Genomic DNA, 20,830 nt, shown 5'->3' with positions numbered 1-20,830 from the left:
GGAGAAAATTCCGGAATACTTATTGGGTGTCTCGTCTGAAGTTTTTGCATCTATGGTCGGGGAATGGGAGAGCCCAAATCTTATAGTTCCAGTGTATGTACAACCTTCCACGAGAGCGCGGGGACGTTACTAGTCTAAGTAAACGATGCGCATAAATGCCACAAATGTATTAACCCTTAATCGTACTGACCAGCAGATTGTGTGCCTTTAGGAAAAGCATAGGTGTACCGTCAGGTGTCACAATTGCAAACCGGCCCCTGCGGTGAGGGAACTCAGAGGCCCCCACCATATAAAGAATGTGCATGGAGTGCATTACTCCCTTGCCGCACTGCCTGTTGTGGGAGGGGGTGGAGGGTTGGCCAATGCAGTGTACAGCGCGGAGCTGGTTGATGACATCATCATTCTTCTGCTCCTGGCACCCGTGTGGTCTCCTCACACTACCAGACGCCTGTTTTGGGAGGGGTGGAGGGTCGGCCGACGCGGTGTACGGCGCGGAGTTGGATGATGACATCATCATGCTGCTCCTGGCGCCTGTGTGGTCCCTTCACACTGCCGGACGCCTGTTGTGGGAGGGGTGGAGTGTCGGCCGACGCGGTGTATGTAGTGGAGCCGGATGATGACATCATCATTCTTCTGCTCCTGGCACCTGTAGAGAGCATTGGTCCTGTTCCGGAGGGCTGGTCCCATGACTGTCATATTCTGACTGCCCTGTGTTTGTCCCCCCCTTCCCCACGGCTCAGGGGTCAATGTATTTCTTGGAAGCCCCTTGAGAACATGGCCATATGAGGCCTGGTGAAGTGTAGTTCTTATTTTCCCATCTCTCGATGCCTGTGATGTATTCCAGCATTAATGCCCGGATACATTGTGTCCTGCGGGGGGCAGATTATCTCCATATCAAACACAACGCTTGGTTTTGGAAGTTCTTTTCCCATCCCTGCATTCAGCATCCCATAACTTCTGCATCTTCCCCGGTCAGAGGTAGGTGAGGCCTTGCTTTCTACGTGACGACCTTTTTGCCCCATTTTGGGTCCATACTTTTGATCACTTAGTATTTTGCCTCCATTTATTAGAGGTTTGTCTTTTTCTCCAGTTTTTCTGTGTTTGATAGTGTATTCAGTGTATTGTACAGGCCATTACGGATATGGTGATACCAAATATGGGGGTCTTCACCCCCCCTCCCATATGAAATAGAGGAAAATGCACAGAAAAGTTGAATATCTATATCTCTCTCTATAGGGGCCACAACAGCCATGATTATACAAGAGGCTTCTGTACCGCAATGCCTCATCAGTTACAGTAGTGATCATAGGTAATGGCAAGCAGGGACACCTGTTGTCATGGCAACCAATCGGCCCGCCACGATTACAAGGGCCAGACGACATAACATAGGGAGCATGCTCCCTCGGGGAATCCTCTACTTGCTGCCATCTCAACAGAATGTAGGAGTTTAATAGTAGGGATCGCTATCCTTATGTACCCTGCTGTAGCAGTGGGAAGCCCGCTATCGGATGGTGTGAGCTCAGCTTCTGATCCCACGCCATCCACATGATGTACGCTTGTGTCCTGTTGTGGCAAGTACCACACAGCCAGGACAGACGTACATCCGGTGGCATTAAGGGTTTAACCCCTTAAGAGATAACTTATGTCCTGGGTGGTTGGTACTTGCTGTAAACTCGTGGGAGCAGAATCTGAGATTGTACTATCCCACAGTGGGAGCTGGCTGGGGCTCACAGCAATCTATGCTGACCGTGGCATGTAAAGGGTTTATAGAGGGAGCTGGCTGGGACTGACAGCAATCTATGCTGACCGTAGCATGTAAAGGGTTCGCAGAGGGAGCTGGCTGGGACTGACAGCAATCTATGCTGACTGGGCATGTAAAAGGTTTACAGGGGGAGCTGGCTGGGACTGACAGCCATCTATGCTGACCGCGGCATGTGGAGGGAGCACAGAGGGAGCTGGCTGGGACTGACAGCAATCTACGCTGATCGCGACATGTAAAGGGTTTACAGAGGGAGCTGGCTGGGACTGACAGCCATCTTTGCTGACCGCGGCTTGTAAAGGGTTCACAGTGGGAGCTGGCTGGGATTGAAAGTAATAAATGCTGACCACGGCATGTAAAGGGTTTACAGAGGGAGCTGGCTGGGGCTGACAGCAATCTATGCTGACCGTGGCATGAAAAACATAGTAACATAGTATGTAAGGCCAAATCCAATAGGTGGTGCAGCACGTTTCTGTAAAACCAACAGAGGGCGCTGCAATGTTACTGTAGAAACCAATGGAAAGCATGGCAGGTAGCTATACATAAACTATACAAAATCTGATTGGTTGCTGCTGCCGCCGCCATTTTTTTAAAAGGTACGCTCAGTTCTTTCATAGAGAACAAGAAGGTAGGTACTTACAATTCAGGTAGGTAGGTTCAGTTTGGGCCTGGGAGAGACTCCAGTGGAGACTGACGGAAAAATGGCTGCTTACAACCTGTGGTCCTTGTTTCGGGTGCGTGTGTCACCATCGATCTAATGTATCTTACTGCATAGATATATATCTAGCTATAAAAATAGATAGTTATATATCAATATAGATATTTCTAAAAATATCTAGCTTTACGTATAAATGTAAACTTCTATAGTTATGGTTTTGTAAGGCTGAAAACAGACATACAGAATTTGTATTATTATCAGCATTATTCTTATAATTGCCATTGATGTTATTCCAGGGTCAGGTAATACACTGCATGAGGCTTTGACCAATTTTTACTATTTTAGGTAAAAAGCTGCATTGACTGCACTTCTGCATTTAGTGCGATATGGTAGGACTGCAAGCAAAGCCTGAGACAAGATCTTGGTGCGCCCCATGACAATACATATCAGGTAGGTATCCTGCCCTAGAGGTATGAAGGCACCATACAGCAGCACTCATCTGTAATCCAACCTGCAGGGACATTGTGTGCTGCTGTAAAGGGAGGCCGGAACCGGGGCCCGCAAGGCCGTAGGTGAAGGCGATCATGACGGGGTTAACGGGGAGGAAAGGGTTAATATTTTAAATGAAAATAAGGTGAGGTGGAGGTTAAAAGGGAGGGGGTGTAATGAGGGGGAGCAAAGGTTTATGGGATAGAAAGAGCGTGAAGAAAAGGGGGAGGAGTCATTCCGGGAGCAGCAGAGGAAGAAGAAGGACCTGGAACCTGGACGGGGAGAAGAGTGAAGACCGAAGAAAAAAGACAGCAGGATAAGAATTTAAGCGTGGCAGCTGAGGAGGATCGGGAGGACCTGAAGCAGAGGACGATCGGGTGAAGACAGAAGAAATTAGAAGACCTACCTGAAGACCTGAGCAGGAAGACCGCTGGTGAGAAGATCGGAGCAAGAAGACCGCTGGTGAGAAGACCAGAGCAGGAAGACCGCTGGTGAGGAGATCGGAGCAAGAAGACCGTTAGTGAGAAGACCGGAGCAGGAAGATCGCTGTTCAGAAGACCGGAGCACAAAACACCGTTGGTGACAGGACCTGAGCAGGAAGATTGCCCCCGGTGGAGATCGGAGGTACTGCAGTTCAAGAAGAGCCTGAAGAGATGGAAGCGCTGATGGAGAGGATCCGGGCAGCGGCAGCTGAGCGAGGAATCGGGTGGCTCGAAAGACTGGCAAGTGAGGGAGAGGGGGGAGCGGCGGCAGTTCCAGAGAGGGAGAGGAGGCCGCGTCGGGCGCGTGCGCCGGAGAGGCTTAGCCCCGAGCACGCGCCTGTGCGCCGGCGCCGCACAGGGAGCCCATCTGTGGAACCTCCAGCCGGGCCAGCCCCCGCAGCGGCAGGGGGGGGGGCCAGGGCTGGGAGGAATCCTAATCGGCGGCGTGGCGCTGCGTGCAGCGCAGGTACCCGGGCTGCGAGGGGGTCGGGACCTGCGACTGCACAGTCGGCTCCAGGAGCAGTTAGAGGGGGGGGGCACTCCAGCGGTGAGGGTAGCAGAGAGGAGCGCCCTTGTCCCAGTTCGGCGAGAGGATCCGTGTCAGGACAGAGCAGAGGGTCCAGAGCTGCTGGAGGGGAGCAGTGTGGACCCAGCGGGAGGGTTAGCCGGGGGACCAGGGGAGGGGAGCTGGAGCAGGTGTTTGGCGGAAGAAGGGGACAGCAGCAGGCTGGTCCGGAGGATTTTATTAATGCCGGTTTTTTGAGTTCCAGCGGGGCGGCTGCGCGCGCAGCGGAGAGGCGGCAGTCGGCGGAGGAATCAGACGGATCGGGCGGGACATGGACGGATCCCAGGATGAGACGCCAGGAAGACGGAGCGGCGGCTGGTGGGCCCACAGCACCTGCGCAGCCCGGTGAGTCTACCACACAAAACACTGTAAATGTTATTGCTAGATCTGTGCCTGTAGGGGGGGGTATAGGTAGTGGTGCGGTCAGTTTTGCTGGTGCGCATGGGGGGGATAACGATTTGAGGGCACTTATGGGTTGTATGTGGGAATTCCTGCGGAGGCAGGAAATGGGGTCGGTCGGTTTGCCTGGAACGGCGTTTAACACGCCGGGTAGTGTGTCGTCTGGCGGGGAGGGCTTCCCCGCTGGGGCGACTGGGGGAGTCCAGGCAGGGGGAACGGGAGGGCCGGACGTGGGGCCATCGCCGGTGGCTGCATGGAGTACTTCAATGGCAACCCCTTCCAGTAGGGTAAGTACTCTAGGGGTCAGCTCGGGGGGGGCAGATGAAACGGCGTCAGGGGTGACGGTTGCCGTACAAACGGAAAGGGACGGGGAAGCAGTGCGGTTGGACGATAGGGCAAAAGGGGAGGTATACGTGTGTTTCGAGGGCCCGTTGGGAGCACATCTTAAGAAGGAAACGAGGGAGAAGATATGGCGGGACGAATTTGTAGAGATATTCTCCCTCTTGCCTTTGGAGAAATTTAATTTGGACAAAGGCAAAAGGACCGAATACAAGAAGGAGGAGGAAGAAAAACGCAGATGGCGTTTAATTCCTCAAACATTTAATAATTGGTTGCAGGCGTTCGCTATATTGGCCAGCGTAATTGGGGAGAAGGCGCCGGAGAACTGTTCCGGCCTCTTCTGTTATCTAGATTCGATAGGCGAGGCGTATCGGGTTTACGGGGGTCAAACCTGGTTAAGGTACGACGAACAGTTTAGGCAACGTAAGGCGGTGAGGCCGTCAATCCGTTGGGACCAAAAAGATATTGGTCTGTGGCTTCGGGTCATGGCACCTAGTCGATTTGGGCAGCCTTTTCACGGGGGAGCCGGGCCATCAGGCCTGGCTTCAACCTCACAGGGGGGAAACCAGGGGGGTCAGTCAGGGGGTAATAGAGTCGGTTTGTGTTGGCAATTTAATGAGGGCCAATGCAAATTCGGAGCAGGCTGCAGATTTAAGCATGTCTGCTCACACTGCAATGGCGGGTCACAAGGAGCATCAAAATGCTTTAAGAAAGGAAAAGGAAAGGCCGCAGGAGGGGGTGGAAAAAGGGAGGACGCCGGTGAGGCTGGAAGAGATGGTCAGGTTTCTAAATAGGTATCCTGACAGGGAAAAGGCGAAATTGTTGGAAGAAGGTTTTCGGGGGGGGTTTCACATCCCTCCCCCAAAACATGAGATTCCGTTATCAACAAAAAACCTACTCTCGGCCATGAGGAATCCGGAAGTGGTTTCGGAGAAACTGGCAAAAGAAATTAGCTTAGGGCGGATGGCAGGCCCCTTTCAGGAGCCTCCCCTCCGGAACTTCGTAGTGTCTCCCCTGGGAGTAGTACCTAAGAGGGAACCGAATAAGTTTCGGTTAATACACCATCTTTCTTATCCGAAAGGGGCATCAGTGAACGATGGTATAGACCCTGAGCTCTGTTCGGTGGTTTATACATCTTTTGATGCGGCACTAAAATGGGTAAGAAGGTATGGGAGGGGGGCGCTGTTAGCGAAAGCCGACATTGAGTCGGCGTTCCGCCTTTTGCCGGTTTCTCCAGATAGTATTCGCTTACTTGGTTGTTTTTGGGGAGGTAAGTATTTCGCCGATCGGTGTCTGCCCATGGGATGTTCAATCTCATGTGCATACTTCGAAGCCTTCAGCACTTTCTTGGAATGGGTAGTGAAAGACACTGCAAAGCAGCAGTCAGTAATTCACTACCTTGACGATTTTTTGTGTATTGGCCCAGCGGAATCGCCGATGTGTGCGACTCTGCTGGGAACGTTACAGTGGGTGGCGGATCGGTTCGGGGTGCCTTTGGCTCCCGACAAGACAGAGGGCCCTGCAACTTCTCTTCAGTTTTTGGGCATCTGGATTGATACGGAGGCGATGGTATGTCAATTACCGGAAGATAAGTTGCGGGATTTAAAATGCGAGGTAGAAAAGACACGGAAAGTCAAGAAAGTCACGCTGAAGGGGCTTCAGTCATTATTGGGCAAGTTGAATTTCGCTTGCAGAATAATGCCTATGGGGCGAATATTTTGTCGAAGAATGGCATCGGCCACGGCGGGAATTCGAGCCCCGCATCACTACATCAGAGTGGGGAGGAGTTTAAAAGGGGACCTAGCAGTCTGGGCTTCCTTTTTAAACAAATACAATGGGAGGTCCATGATAATCTCGGAAGTGAGTGAGAATGTGGACTACGAGTTGTTTACAGACGCGGCAGGGAGTGCGGGATTTGGGGCATTTTGCCAGGGGCAATGGTGTGTTGGGGAATGGCCAGTCAGATGGCGGGAGGAAGGTTTGACGAAGAATCTGGTATTGTTGGAACTGTTTCCAATAGTGGTGGCCGTGGCGCTTTGGGGCGATCGCCTTCAGAACAAGAAGGTGAGGTTCCATTGTGACAATATGGGGGTGGTGCAGGTGATCAATGCTTTGACCGCCTCATCACCCCCGGTGGTGAATTTGTTGCGCCACCTGGTATTGGAAACATTGAAGATGAATATTTGGATAGTGGCGGTGCACGTGCCGGGGATTGAGAATTCAATCGCGGATGCTCTTTCTCGGTTTCAGTGGGAGCGATTCAGGACCCTGGCCCCTCAGGCGGAGGACCGAGGGAGGACGTGCCCGTCTCATCTTTGGAGTGTGGTAAGAGAGCAGTGGGGCATCTAATCGAGAGGTCACTGGCTCAGGGTACTAGAGCTGCGTATATAGCAGCGTGGCAGGAGTGGGAAGGCTGGGTAGGTCAGCTTGGGATAGGAGAGGCGGAGGAAGATAGAGTGGGGGCGCTGTTAAGTTGGTTGGGTAAGGCAGAGCAGGATAATGTTTCGGTGTCACGAGCGAACAGGTTCATGGCAGGGGTAGCATTTGGGTGTAAGTTAAGGGGGGTGGGGGATATAACGAAGAATTTCCTAGTGAGACAAGCGTTGAAGGGTTTTAGAAAAGGTAAAGGCAGTGTGGACTTACGTAGACCAGTTTCGTTTGAGTTGTTAGAAAAGTTAGGGGGGGTACTGGAAGGCCTCTGCGATACGTTGTTCGAAAGATCGTTATTCAGGTTAGCGTTTTCACTGGCATTTTTTTGGGGCATTTAGGGTGGGGGAGTTGGTGTCCCCTAGTAAATCAGTTGGGGGAGGTTTACAGGGGGGGGGATGTTAGAAAAGTTGATGACCATTTAGAGTTGGTCATACGCCGATCAAAAACAGATCAGGCTGGGCGGGGACATTTGATTAGATTGGGTAGGGTTCATGGGTCAATAATGTGCCCCGTGTCGGCATGGGTTAGCTATACTGAGGTAGCGGGTAAGAGATTAGGCCCTTTATTGCAGCATGAGGGGGGCCAGTTTTTGTCACGCTTCCAGTTTACAGCGATCTTTGGGAAGGCGCTGAGGGAGCTCGGTTTAGATGAGTCGCAATTTGGGACACACTCGTTTAGGGTGGGGGCGGCTACAGAGGCACAGGTGCAAGGTTTGTCGGGCGAGTCGATTAGAAAAATCGGTAGGTGGCAATCTGGGAGATATAAATTGTATGTTCGTCCCCAGTTGCTGTAACAGTGTTAGGGGGGTAGGGGGTATAATGATAATCAAGGGGTGTTGGTCAATTTTGTTTTCTCCTTTTTGTTTCAGGTCCACAATCGGCGCTTGTGTGGATTATGGGCCACTCATATGTTTATTGGGGGGCGGAGAGGGCTAGTGTGAGGCAGGACGGGAGACAGTTGAGGTTTCCTAGGTCAGAGGCGGTCCTGAGATGGATGGGAGTTAGAGGGATGTCGTGGTGCAAAGTGTTGGAGGAGTTTGAGAGGATGGTGGGTTTAGACAGGGCCCCGGACATAGTTGTTATACATGCAGGGGGGAATGATTTGGGGAAAAGGCCCTTCAGGGATCTATCGAGGGATATCAGGTATGATATCCTGAGATTGTTAGCGGCGCATAAGAAGATGGTGGTGGTCTGGTCAGAGATCGTGCCTAGGCAGGTATGGAAGTTTGTGCGGACTGCAAGAGGATTAGACAAAGCGAGAATAAAGCTTAATAGGGAAGTATCTCGCTTTGTGGGAAGGAATGGGGGGGGTCGCGGTGCGACACATAGACCTAGAGTCTGGCAGGGGGAATTATTGGAGACAAGATGGGGTGCATTTAAATGAGATAGGTTTGGACTTGTGGTTAGAGGCAGTTCAGGAGGGAGTGGAGCGCGCCTTGTTGTTGTGGAGGGCAGCGCAGGCTTGAGGTTTCAAGCCATGCTGGCTGTGGCGGTTAGGGAGGGGTCCTTGGAGTCAATATAAGAGGGGGTAAGGGGGGAGGCAGGGGTTAGTAGAGTTACCTCCTCCCCCCTCTGGTTAGTTTTAAATTGTAGGTGGGTCTGTCGCCTCTTGTTTGGCAGGGGGTTACCTGCTAAAGTTGTGGTTGTTAATAGCCGGGGTATGGCTAGATAGCCTCGGGGTCGGGAGGTTGGTGACTCGAGGTAAATGGCGAGTCTCCTGAGTCAGGTGATTGGAGACGGGAGGCGTAGTTTGGAAGATAGGGTTTCCCGAGTCAGGATTTTTAGGAGACGGGAGACAGTTACACCTATCTTCCTTGTTTTTTGGGTGAGGCGACAGATAATTTTGTGGGGAACTCCAAGGATCTCTCCATAGTAGTTAGGATAAGGGTTAAAAAAGTGTTATTCAGGATTTATTGTTGTATGTTATAATAAAATTGGCTGCTGTGGCCAAATTTAATCCAAAAAGAAGTTGTCGGTGTTTATTTTAGATAAGCTAGGTTAAAAGGGGTAATGGGGGGGTAAGTGGTCACAGCGACGACTCCGTTGTACCTAGTCATGCCCCAAAGTTACTGTAAGATTCTATTGCTTTACTGGTTTTTGCTTTTTTTGGTGTTTTTATCTTTCATCCCAGTGCTACAAAGACCGAGGACAGAAAGCTCTGGCACTGAAATACTGTGATGAGGCTTCAGCCATGCCACTGGTTACTAAAGAGGTGAGGACTGTCAGTAGTAACGTGGTAACACAATTCAACTGTTATTTCAGCCATTGATTTACTGACCTACTCCACTGCTTACTGTATTGATTCTCTAGAATAGAGCCTCCATAGCCGCCTGTTCCCCATCTTCTATTCTAGAAGCTAGAAGTGGTACAACGGGGTACTAGAGTCCCCTTGCCTGTCCTTATCTTATCTTTTATCCAAGCTACAAGGCGTACAACAGGGTACTAGAGCCTCCATTCCCATCTGTATAACCTCTTGTATCCAAGCTAGAAGTGGTACAACAGGATACCAGAGCCTCCTTGCCCACATGTTTGAATTCTGAAGGCACCCATTGAAACAAATATGTTTGTGTGAAGCGGCCCTTACTGTACTTTTGTTAGCATGAATCAAGCACATTTGCAAGCGCAAAAAAACACGCAACCATGCTGCCATTTATTGAAATGGGCAATTAGTGTAATTAGAATAATACATGTTCTTCCCCTGCAGAAATGCACGAGAAAATAAGGGGGAATGCTTTTTTTTTGGACAAAATGCGCATGCAAAATACACTTATGTGAAGGAACTCGCTGCAATCAGCGGGTTCTACTGACGTGTATTTAGCATGTATATTTTTCATGCGTAATATGCTACGCAAATACATCTGTGTGAATCTGTCCGAAGAGCCCACGGTGGTATGCGTAAAACGCTGCGTCTCTGCGGTGAGAACACAATCGTGGACATGAGCCCTAAGGCTGGAGCTCTATGGAGTCTTTCGCCATGACATGGGTCATGTGACCAAAGATCGCTGTGCAGCCCTGTGAACTTGCATACTCAAATATATCAATGGGGTCGCGCAAGTTCCCACAACCTATAGAGTGCTAAAACCTCACCGAGGTTGGATTTTTGCAATATATTGGTCGCAGCTACTTGTGAGTTGTATCGCAACTACATTGTCTTCAGTAAGGCCAGCTGCACACGACCGCTTCACATTCCGAATGCGGGATACCACAGCGGAACCTGGCCGTTACCCCAGCGTTCCTGCAGAATCTGTAATGCAGATGACCGCGAGTGTGAAGGAAGTAGCAGTAGTATGTATCTTTCAATGCATGTGATTTGCTGCAGATCCTCCGTGTGGACGATGACTGCGGATTGAACAATAGGAAACCGGTGGTGTGAAGCCGGCCCGAGAGTGTGAGGTCGCAGGGCTATACAGCGATCTTGGTCACGTAGCACTAGTCTCATTGCATGACTACGACTCTGCCGTTCATGGGAGCTCAGTGCTTGACATGACAACTCCCTGCTGTTGGCGCGACCACCAGTCACCCTTAAAAGTAAACAGAAAGTTAAAAAATGGTAAAATGTAATCTTCGCTCATATTCGTGAGGGGAGATGCAATTACATACCTAAGGCCCCCTGGAGTCGGGTAATAAACTGGAGTCGGGTAATAGTGAAACGCTCAAACGTGGGAATACAACCGTTTATGTTCCATCTGAATATTGGCGCATTTACGGTTGGCGTTCGGAGGCAGAACACGTCTTAAGCAGGATTTTCACACAATGAACACAGAAACAGCAAACCTGCTGTGAAGTCGAGGAGCGTCCGACACGTTCGCAGCAATACGTACAAATCTGCCGCAGGACACCGACAGCGGAGATTATTAGCACCACGTGGTCCAGCAAGCTACAAACATGGCCTAAATGTTAGGAGGCTCGTATATATTAGGGAGTCCCCTAATACTCAGGCCGCGTTTACATGAGCGACAAAGTCACACTGCGACAAATCACGTGTTTGTTCGGCCTATGCTTTCCAATGGGGCAATTCACATGTTTTGGAGGGTGCGACATCCCGATATGCCCGCGACTCGTGAGGTTTCGTGGCCCATGTTATCCTATGGAGCCTTCCTCTCTCTTGCATCGCATGAAAGCGTGATTTTTGTGCGGTGCGATGCAACTTTGACAGGAGGAAATCCTATCATCACAGCCATAACCTAAGGCCTATATATATATACACACACATCACCTAGGAGCGCTGCCCGGCGCTGCTGCAGCTTCCTCCCAGTATGTATATATATATATATATATATATATATATATATATACACACACACACTGGGAGCTGTCCAAATCCGCAGCTATGGTTGTGGTTTACACGGAGAGACGACAAGGAGCCGTTCATGTTTAGCCCATGTAAAGGACGCCATCAGCCAACAAATGAGCATTTCCTCGTTAGTCCGCTCATCGCTGCCATGTTCACACGAGGTAATGAGCGGGCACCAGTCAGTGGCCACGAACCTTCGGCCACTGCAGATATTGGCGCGGACTTCCCTTTTACGGGAACCCGTGGCCAGCTGTTAGCCCAGTAAACCAATCCCACGGGTACAATGGTGTCGCATCTGTAAGAAGTCCCCGCGCCGCACGCAAATGGCGCAGAGCGGTGCAGTTGGGGCCGCGCCGTCTCCACTAGGTGCTGTTATACACCCGCCCCTCCAGCCTCCTGTGCGACGACAGCCACGCATGAAGACTTGGCCTGCGCTGTGCAGCTGCTTCTGTTGTGCACATAAACCTCTCCATTTATGACCCCACCAGTCCCAGCGAAGACTAGAGAGCCCCCCCCAATTACCCACAATGCCCCAGCGGAGACTATGGCCCCGCCCATTACCCACAATGCCCTGGTTAAAGCAGCTGTAAACACTAATGCCCACTAGAGATATGATGGCCTCACCTGCTGGATGTGCAGCTCTGCCTGCAGGAACTGAAGCCCGGCCACCGCACCCACCCCAGAAGACATGGAGTTCAGAACTGCTGCGTCCTCCCCAGAGCTGCCGCTCACTAGCCCTGCTCCCCGCTCACTGATTGGATGGTGCGTCTGGAGTGTAGTGGCTGCTGGGAGATCCTACCACTAGCCAATACATTCTATCCAGCAGATCAGTGAAGTGGCTAGAGTGGAGCTACTGAAGAGAGGAGCATTTTAGTATTCCCTAAAATAACGTAAACTGCGTTTTATGTCCGACGGCGGGGGTAATTACAGAGGCTGGTTGGGATGGGCACATGGGGCAAGAAAACCAGGTTTCCCCCCTCCTCTAATGCTTTTTGGGGTATTTCTTGACCTCAGCGACGGGTATGGGTTGTAAAAAGTGGCGCTCTGTGAAGCTGGCCATTCAGGAACTAGGAAAGCTGGGTGACAGAACATGTTGGTAACCTGATGACCATCATGGAGCTCCCTACCAGTGACACGAACAGAGCCTCGCTCGGTAGTCGTCACCCCACTTGCCTCGGCTCCTGAAAACAAAGTGGTGTAGACATGTAATGATGTTGTGCAGAAGACTAGGAAAGCTGGAGGCAAGTTGTGGTGGCGGCCATATTCAGTTCACTTAGATACAAAAATATCGGATTAGTCATCTTAGTGACTTGGCGGAAGATGATGATTGGGATTTGTTCCCGCCAGGAACTTTTGTTCTAAAAGGAACAATCCCGTGGCCCCTTCAGCAGCACTCTGCGCTCTCACACTAACCTGCTATAGTGTGAGTGCAGAGCGCTGCTGAAGGGGCAGCTTTAAAATCCACCCCACAGGTCAATTTAAACTGTAGATTGTTTTTCCGCATTATATGGATGAGATTTCTTTAAACGTGTGACTACTTCTCCATTCACTTCTGTGGAGCTGACGGAGATGGTCAAGCACTGAGCTCCCATGAACGGCGGAGTCGTAGTCATGCAATGAGACTAGTGCTACGCGACCAAGATTGCTGTATAGCCCTGCGACCTCACACTCTCGGGCCGGCTTCACACCACCGGTTTCCTATTGTTCAATCCACAGTCGTCGTCCACACGGAGGATCCGCAGCAAATCACACGCATTGAAAGATACATACTACTGCTACTTCCTTCACTCTCGCGGTCATCCGCATTGCAGATTCTGCAGGAACGCAGGGTCACCGTCTGGGTTAACGGCCAGATTCCGCAGTGGTATCCCGCATTCGGAATGTGAAGCGGTCGTGTGCAACCGGCCTTACTGAAGACAATGGAGTTGCGATACAACTCACAAGTAGCTGCGACCAATATATTGCAAAAATCCAACCTCGTAGAGGTTTAAGCAATCTATAGGTTGTGGGAACTTGCGCGACCCCATTGATATATTTGAGAATGCAAGTTCACAGGGCTGCACAGCGATCTTTGGTCACATGACCCATGTCATGGCGAAAGACTCCATAGAGCTCCAGCCTTAGGGCTCATGTCCACGACTGTGTTCTCACCGCAGAGACGCAGCGTTTTACGCATACCACCGTGGGCTCTTCGGCCAGATTCACACAGATGTATTTGCGCAGCATATTATGCATGAAAAATATACATGCTAAATACACGTCAGTAGAACCCGCTGATTGCAGCGAGTTCCTTCACATAAGTGTATTTTGCATGCGCATTTTGTTAAAAAAAAAAGCAGTCCCCTTTATTTTCTCGTGCATTTCTGCAGGGGCAGAACATGTATTATTCTAATTAAACTAATTGCCCATTTCAATAAATGGCGGCATGGTTGCGTGTTTTTTTGCGCTTGCAAATGTGCTTGATTCGTGCTAACAAAAGTACAGTAAGGGCCGCTTCACACAAACATATTTGTTTCAATGGATGCCTTCAGAATTCTCTTTACTCACACATTTCGCATGCGTGCAAAACCTCACCATGCTCTATTTTTGTGCACATTTGCGCACCAAGGGTCCCTGTACAAGTCTATGGGAAGTGTGCACGTAACCGATTCCTATCTCCAAAAAAAGTTATAATAAACAGCGATAAAGTCTTATAAACTCCAAAATGGTACAAATAAAAACTACAGGACATCACGCAAAAACACGAGCCGTCGCACAAGTATCATGCGATACTTCCGCCATGTATCACGTGGACATGAGGCCTAAATCTAAGTGCTTGGTTGTTAGCAGCCGCAGCTGCGCTGCACCTCTTGCTCATCAGTTTTTTTTCCTGCTTTTGGAAACTGCTGTAGGAAAGGGGGTGCACCAGTACTGGAGGTACTGCAATACCAGGTCAATGTGCGGAGTGGACAGAGCAAGCACTTTTTCCAGCTCCCTGTTCTAAAAATCCATTTAATATATGATCCCCAGATAGGGGACGTATCAGATGCAACACGCTCAGCCAGCACTCCGGGCACACCCACAATGCACTGAGGGAGCCGGAAGACCTTTGCATAGCCCCGCCCAACGCCTTCTCAACCAGGGTGAGCCGTCCCCGCGGGAGACCCGCGCCTGAATGGAGCATGTCCGGATTTTTTCCTGCACGCGGGACCCGCGCCTGCAGGGAAAAATGACATCCGCAGGTATTTTACTACCTGCAGGTGTCTAATGCATCCATATCCATTGCATAGCGCCGATCGCAATGTCGGGGGTGGGGGGGTCCGAACAGCCCGGGATGACAGCTCCATGCTGCGGACACCGACAGCATGGAGCTGTCACGTCCAGAGCCCGAGGGGCTTTATTCTCTGCAGGACACATGTTTTTACTTCCTCAGAGAATAAAGCCCACTTCGGGAGGACGTAAAAACACTATGGCCCGGGGCGTGGCTTAGCAAGCAAGGAGAGAGGTCGCACGCTGTTTTGCTCCTCCACAGAATCTCCCTTTTCAGCCCTTTTCTGGGTCAAATCAGTGACCCAAACAGAGGCAGACAAGAGCACAGCACCTGGGGACCCACCAGAACCCACAACCGGCCCGGACAAGGCTCACCTGGTGATCTCCAGCCGCCAAAAAGAAGCCGAAGAGCCGCGGCCCTGCACAGCGGCCCGCGCCCTAACCCGACAAGTACCGCGCTCAGAAACACCCGGCGAGGACCGCTCACGGAGCCCCAAGCAGAGGACTATGGCACAAGGTAACCCCTGCCGACTTGGAGGGGAGGCTCTGTCACCCTCAGTGCCCGCGCTCTCACCGCAGCGCCTTGCAAATACACAGCCGCGGCTCCCTCCCTCTGAATATACCGCCGTGGCCACCAACCTGCAACTCGGCGGCACATACAATCATCAGGGTGATCCCCCGCTGGACTAATCCCCACGCTGGTGGTTTTCCCCCTCCTGCTCCCCAGAGCCGACAATCAGCACGGGCGGGCACACCGGAAGATCTGCACCTAGTCTCTAGCTCCCTGTGAGGCAGCGGCCATCTCGCCCCCCCTCCCCCCTGAGTCGAGCAGGCTGCTTGGCATACTAGCCAGACCAGAGCAGAAAAGTAAAAAAGAGAGGATACTGTGATCCTCCCAGCACATCAACACCAGGCAAAGTTTAAAGCAGTACTCACTATTTCTGACGTGCAGCGGGGGAACGGAGGTCCTCTCCCCGGAGCTCTCAGACCGACAGCAGGCTCCATTAAAGTGTAGTGCAATTCAAATATCAATGCACCACAGCACCATCTAGTGGCCAAAACAGAGATAACCAGGACCTGAACCTCTTCTCATCCCTTTCTCAAAGCACTAAACAAAGCCAATCCTTGCCCATTAGAAAGAGCAACGAGGCCCCTAAGGCCTCCTTCCCACGAGCGTGACGGGCTCCGCCGCGTAATATTACGCAGTGAAGCCCGTCACGGCGCCCCCCAGAGACCCCATACTTACCAGCGGAAGATCGCGTGAAGACACTTCCCTGCACACCGCCGTCGCGTCATGTGACACGCCCACCGCGTCACATGACGCGGCCGGCCGTGTCACGTGACGCGCCGGCCGCGTCATATGACGCGCGGCGGTAGGTGGGGAAGCGGTTTTTCACGCTATCTTCCGCTGGTTGCAGCGGGAGATAGCGTGAACGGAAGCCGTCAGCGCGTACACCTGCAGCAAATAGAACATGCTGCGGGTGACAACGGGAGATTTCACGGTGCGTAATTCCGCGGTGGAATTACGCATCGTGTGCATTGTGCTATTAGGTTCAATAGAACCTAATAGCATGGGGCAACGCAGCGGATTTTTGCCGCGGATTTACGCGGCGTAAATCCGTTCGTGGGAAGGAGGCCTAAGGCCTCATGTCCACGGGGAAAATAAGAATTAAAATCCGCAGCGGATTTTAACTCTTCTCCCGCGCGCGGATCCGCACCCCATAGGGATGCATTGACCACCTGCGGGTAGATAAATACCCGCGGATCGTCAATAAAAGTGATTTTAAAAAAAATGGAGCATGAAAAAAATCTGGACCATGCTCCATTTTCATGCGGGTCTCCCGCGGGGACGGCTCCCGCGGGCTTCTATTGAAGCCTATGGAAGCCGTCCGGATCCGCGGGACACAAAAATCATATTTTACTTACACGCTCCGGTTCTTCTCTTCGGCGCCGCGCCATCTTCTCTCAGTCGCGGCCGGATCATTTTGCTTCGGCCCGGCGCATGCGCGAGGCACGTCACCGACGTCATCATGCACATCCGCCGAGCCGAAGAATGAAGATCCGGCCGCGACGAGAGAAGATGACGCCGCCGCGAAGAGAAGAAACGGAGCGGATGGGAGGTGAGTTTATTCTCATTTATTCCCATTTTCAGCGCTCATGTCCGCGGGGCAGGAGGGACCCGCTGCAGATTCTACATGGAGAATCTGCAGCGGATCTGATTTTCCCCGTGGACATGAGGCCTAAGTGTGTTGAGAAGAGGGACCCACAGTTAACTACAAGGAGAATACCTCCCCACCTTACTGCCAAGTGATCTGTGGAGGAATATCTGCATAGCCAGACTGCTATATAGAAACTGTCAGCAACCCACAAAGACAGACCCTGTGCCAAAGGGTACTGACAGAAAAACACTATATAGCCTCCTCAGCATTACAAAATAGCCTGGAAGCAAGTCCCAGCCCCCGCAACACCCAAGGAAGCAATACATCGCGCGCCTCGCAGACGCAAATATCAAATTCCCGGTGCGACCCAGCGGACTCCTCAATCCCAAACACTTTCTTCTCAGCAAATACTGATAGTTCTAAAAAAAGAAAGGACTCTTATCAGGCAAAGCCACACTTAACAAATCTTCAAAACTCTACAGGAGCGCTACCTAAGGCACTCAAGATGGAATAGCAGGACTCTATGTTCTAACTCCACCCGCCACATGAGGCTCCTCAGCAACACATAACAGGACCACTCAACATCAATGAGCTTCTAAAGGAACTTTTAACAAACAACTACGCCTTCCAACGCCTCCATAAAGAATACGCCACCCAGTAGACCACTATACAACAAATAGCGACCAATCCACAGCGCATATCCAAGAATTAACTATTCAGGATGGTTAAGCGACGTATTAAAGCAACGGCCCCCAGGAGACTCTCAGAGTACTTCCCGCCTGGCACACAGAGCAACAAAAACAAACCCGCCACATCTCATTCAAACATCCCCGTAACCGAAGAAATACCCAACACCCACAGCCCTGCGGCTCTGTCTCCATACTCCTCCACAGGATCTCTCCCGCCTACCCCAGCCAATCCCAACACCTCCCCTGGAAGCGGAGGGAAAAGGAATGTTCAGGACCCCCTACCAGCCTCCCCCTCCCCAAAAGGACCGGCGGCAAAAAAGAGCCAAAATAACAATCCACAAGAAACTCCCCCGCAGACAGATCCTATCAACAATCTCCAAGCTTATCCCGACTCTGAAAGCCCCTTAACTATAAACGCTCTGAAGACTATGCTAATCTCGCTGCAAAAGGACATTTCTAAAGATATACAGAGCCTCTCTGGTCAATTACAATCTAACATCGACCACCTAGCTACCAGAACTGACCACCTTGAACGGAAAATGGGAGAATTTACCAAAGCCCACAACGAGTTGGTAGATGCGCATGGCAGTATGGAAGAAGTCGCATATTTGAGAGAGAAGGTCATAGACTTGGAAGACCGATCCAGAAGAAACAATCTCAAATTTAGGGGAGTTCCAGAGACTGTGACCCCCCCTGACATTCCACAATATATACTCAAATTACTCCAAACGCTCCTCCCGGACCTTCCCGAGATCGAATATGCAGTTGACAGAGCCCACAGAATTCCAAAAGCACGCTCTGTCCCTGAGTCAGCCCCCAGAGAAATCTTAGCAAGAATACACTTCCATAAAATAAAAGAGGAAGTCTTGGCAGTTGGAAGGCGTAGAGGCACACTACCGACTCCATATGAAGACATACAAATATTTCCAGATCTTTCAGCCGCCACTCTGCAGTCTCGGAGAAAGTTTACAGAAGTTACAGCAGCACTACGAGAGGCGCACATCAAGTATAGATGGGGATTCCCAACCAAACTACTGATCTCAAAAAATGGAACCATCCAGGTTGCCACCTCGCCAGAAGAAGGCGTCTCGTTCCTGAAACAATGGGGGATCCCTATCCTTCAGAAGCCTCTGAGGACGGCGGTAGAATCTCCTACAAGAATCGAACAAGACTGGAAAACATCAGATAAGCATGGCAGACACGCATAAATTGATGTTGTAAAGGGTCTTGAACCCATAGTTATATTTCTCCTTTACGGAGCCTAAAGTGGATGGTTTAAAATGCCACCCCTACCTAAGGTTCATTCATCCAGTGCAGATAGGCGCTGGATGAACAATATTTTGATTTTGTTAACTGTTAATGATGTTTTTTTTCCTTATGTCAAATATAGTTATAAAAGGTTCAGTAGGAGGCCACTTCCCTACCCCCCCCCCCCCACCATACTTAATATGAAAAAACACAACGACTCCCCAGCGTATAAACCACCTACCAGTTATGCCCATTAGCATCACATCCCTAAATGTAAAAGGCCTGAACAGCCCCTATAAACGTAGCATGCTTTGGAGACAGGCTCTTAAGTCCCACTCAGACATCTTCCTCGCCCAAGAGACACACTTCCTGAGAGATAAACACCCCCCCTGCAACCACCCTAAATTTCCAAACATTTTCCTGGCATCAAATGAAGGGAAAAAAAAGAAAGGCGTAATGATAGCCATTAGCCGGAACGTTACATTTTCCCAAAAAAACGTATACGTGGACCCAGGCGGGCGATTTCTAATATTAGTCTGCGTAATTAACGCCACCACCTACACTCTAGTAAATGTCTACTTCCCATTTAAAAGGCAGGCCAAATTCTTCAAACATGTTCTTTCCGAAGTGGCTAAAATTCAAGAGGGGAATTTGGTGATCGGAGGAGATCTAAACTCAGTGGTGGACCCTACCTTGGACTCCACCGCGAGCGGCAGGGGCATGTCACCCATTGTCCCAATCATACACTCAGAAGAATTATACGACGTGTGGAGGTGCATGCATGGATCGTAAAGGGACTACACGTTTCTCTCCGCGCCACATGCATCTTATTCTAGGATAGATATGTTCCTGCTGCCGCGGGCAGGCCTCGAGGGGGTTTTACAGGCGGATATTGGAACAATATCATGGTCTGACCACGCCCCCATATCCTTAACGCTCCAAGAGAGCCCATTTCAATAAATGGCGGCATGGTTGCGTGTTTTTTTGCGCTTGCAAATGTGCTTGATTCGTGCTAACAAAAGTACAGTAAGGGCCGCTTCACACAAACATATTTGTTTCAATGGATGCCTTCAGAATTCTCTTTACTCACACATTTCGCATGCGTGCAAAACCTCACCATGCTCTATTTTTGTGCACATTTGCGCACCAAGGGTCCCTGTACAAGTCTATGGGAAGTGTGCACGTAACCGATTCCTATCTCCAAAAAAAGTTATAATAAACAGCGATAAAGTCTTATAAACTCCAAAATGGTACAAATAAAAACTACAGGACATCACGCAAAAACACGAGCCGTCGCACAAGTATCATGCGATACTTCCGCCATGTATCACGTGGACATGAGGCCTAAATCTAAGTGCTTGGTTGTTAGCAGCCGCAGCTGCGCTGCACCTCTTGCTCATCAGTTTTTTTTCCTGCTTTTGGAAACTGCTGTAGGAAAGGGGGTGCACCAGTACTGGAGGTACTGCAATACCAGGTCAATGTGCGGAGTGGACAGAGCAAGCACTTTTTCCAGCTCCCTGTTCTAAATATCCATTTAATATATGATCCCCAGATAGGGGACGTATCAGATGCAACACGCTCAGCCAGCACTCGGGGCACACCCACAATGCACTGAGGAAGCCGGAAGACCTTTGCATAGCCCCGCCCAACGCCTTCTCAACCAGGGTGAGCCGTCCCCGCGGGAGACCCGCGCCTGAATGGAGCATGTCCGGATTTTTTCCTGCACGCGGGACCCGCGCCTGCAGGGAAAAATGACATCCGCAGGTATTTTACTACCTGCAGGTGTCTAATGCATCCATATCCATTGCATAGCGCCGATCGCAATGTCGGGGGTGGGGGGGGTCAGAACAGCCCGGGATGACAGCTCCATGCTGCGGACACCGACAGCATGGAGCTGTCACGTCCAGAGCCCGAGGGGCTTTATTCTCTGCAGGACACATGTTTTTACTTCCTCAGAGAATAAAGCCCACTTCGGGAGGACGTAAAAACACTATGGCCCGGGGCGTGGCTTAGCAAGCAAGGAGAGAGGTCGCACGCTGTTTTGCTCCTCCACAGAATCTCCCTTTTCAGC

The 20,830-nt window shown here is 50.9% G+C and overlaps 2 pseudogenes; both read right to left on the bottom strand.

The window, feature by feature from the left end:
- Window positions 1–14,308: 14,308 nt before the first annotated feature.
- LOC136601128 (U2 spliceosomal RNA) lies at window positions 14,309–14,436 on the bottom strand (annotated as a pseudogene).
- A 5,760-nt stretch (window positions 14,437–20,196) lies between these two features.
- On the bottom strand, window positions 20,197–20,324 carry LOC136601131 (U2 spliceosomal RNA; annotated as a pseudogene).
- Between the last annotated feature and the right edge of the window lie 506 nt (window positions 20,325–20,830).

The sequence above is a fragment of the Eleutherodactylus coqui genome, unplaced genomic scaffold (assembly GCF_035609145.1).
Source record: "Eleutherodactylus coqui strain aEleCoq1 unplaced genomic scaffold, aEleCoq1.hap1 HAP1_SCAFFOLD_30, whole genome shotgun sequence".
Taxonomy (NCBI): domain Eukaryota; kingdom Metazoa; phylum Chordata; class Amphibia; order Anura; family Eleutherodactylidae; genus Eleutherodactylus; species Eleutherodactylus coqui.
This window is presented reverse-complemented; position numbering and strand designations above follow the sequence as displayed.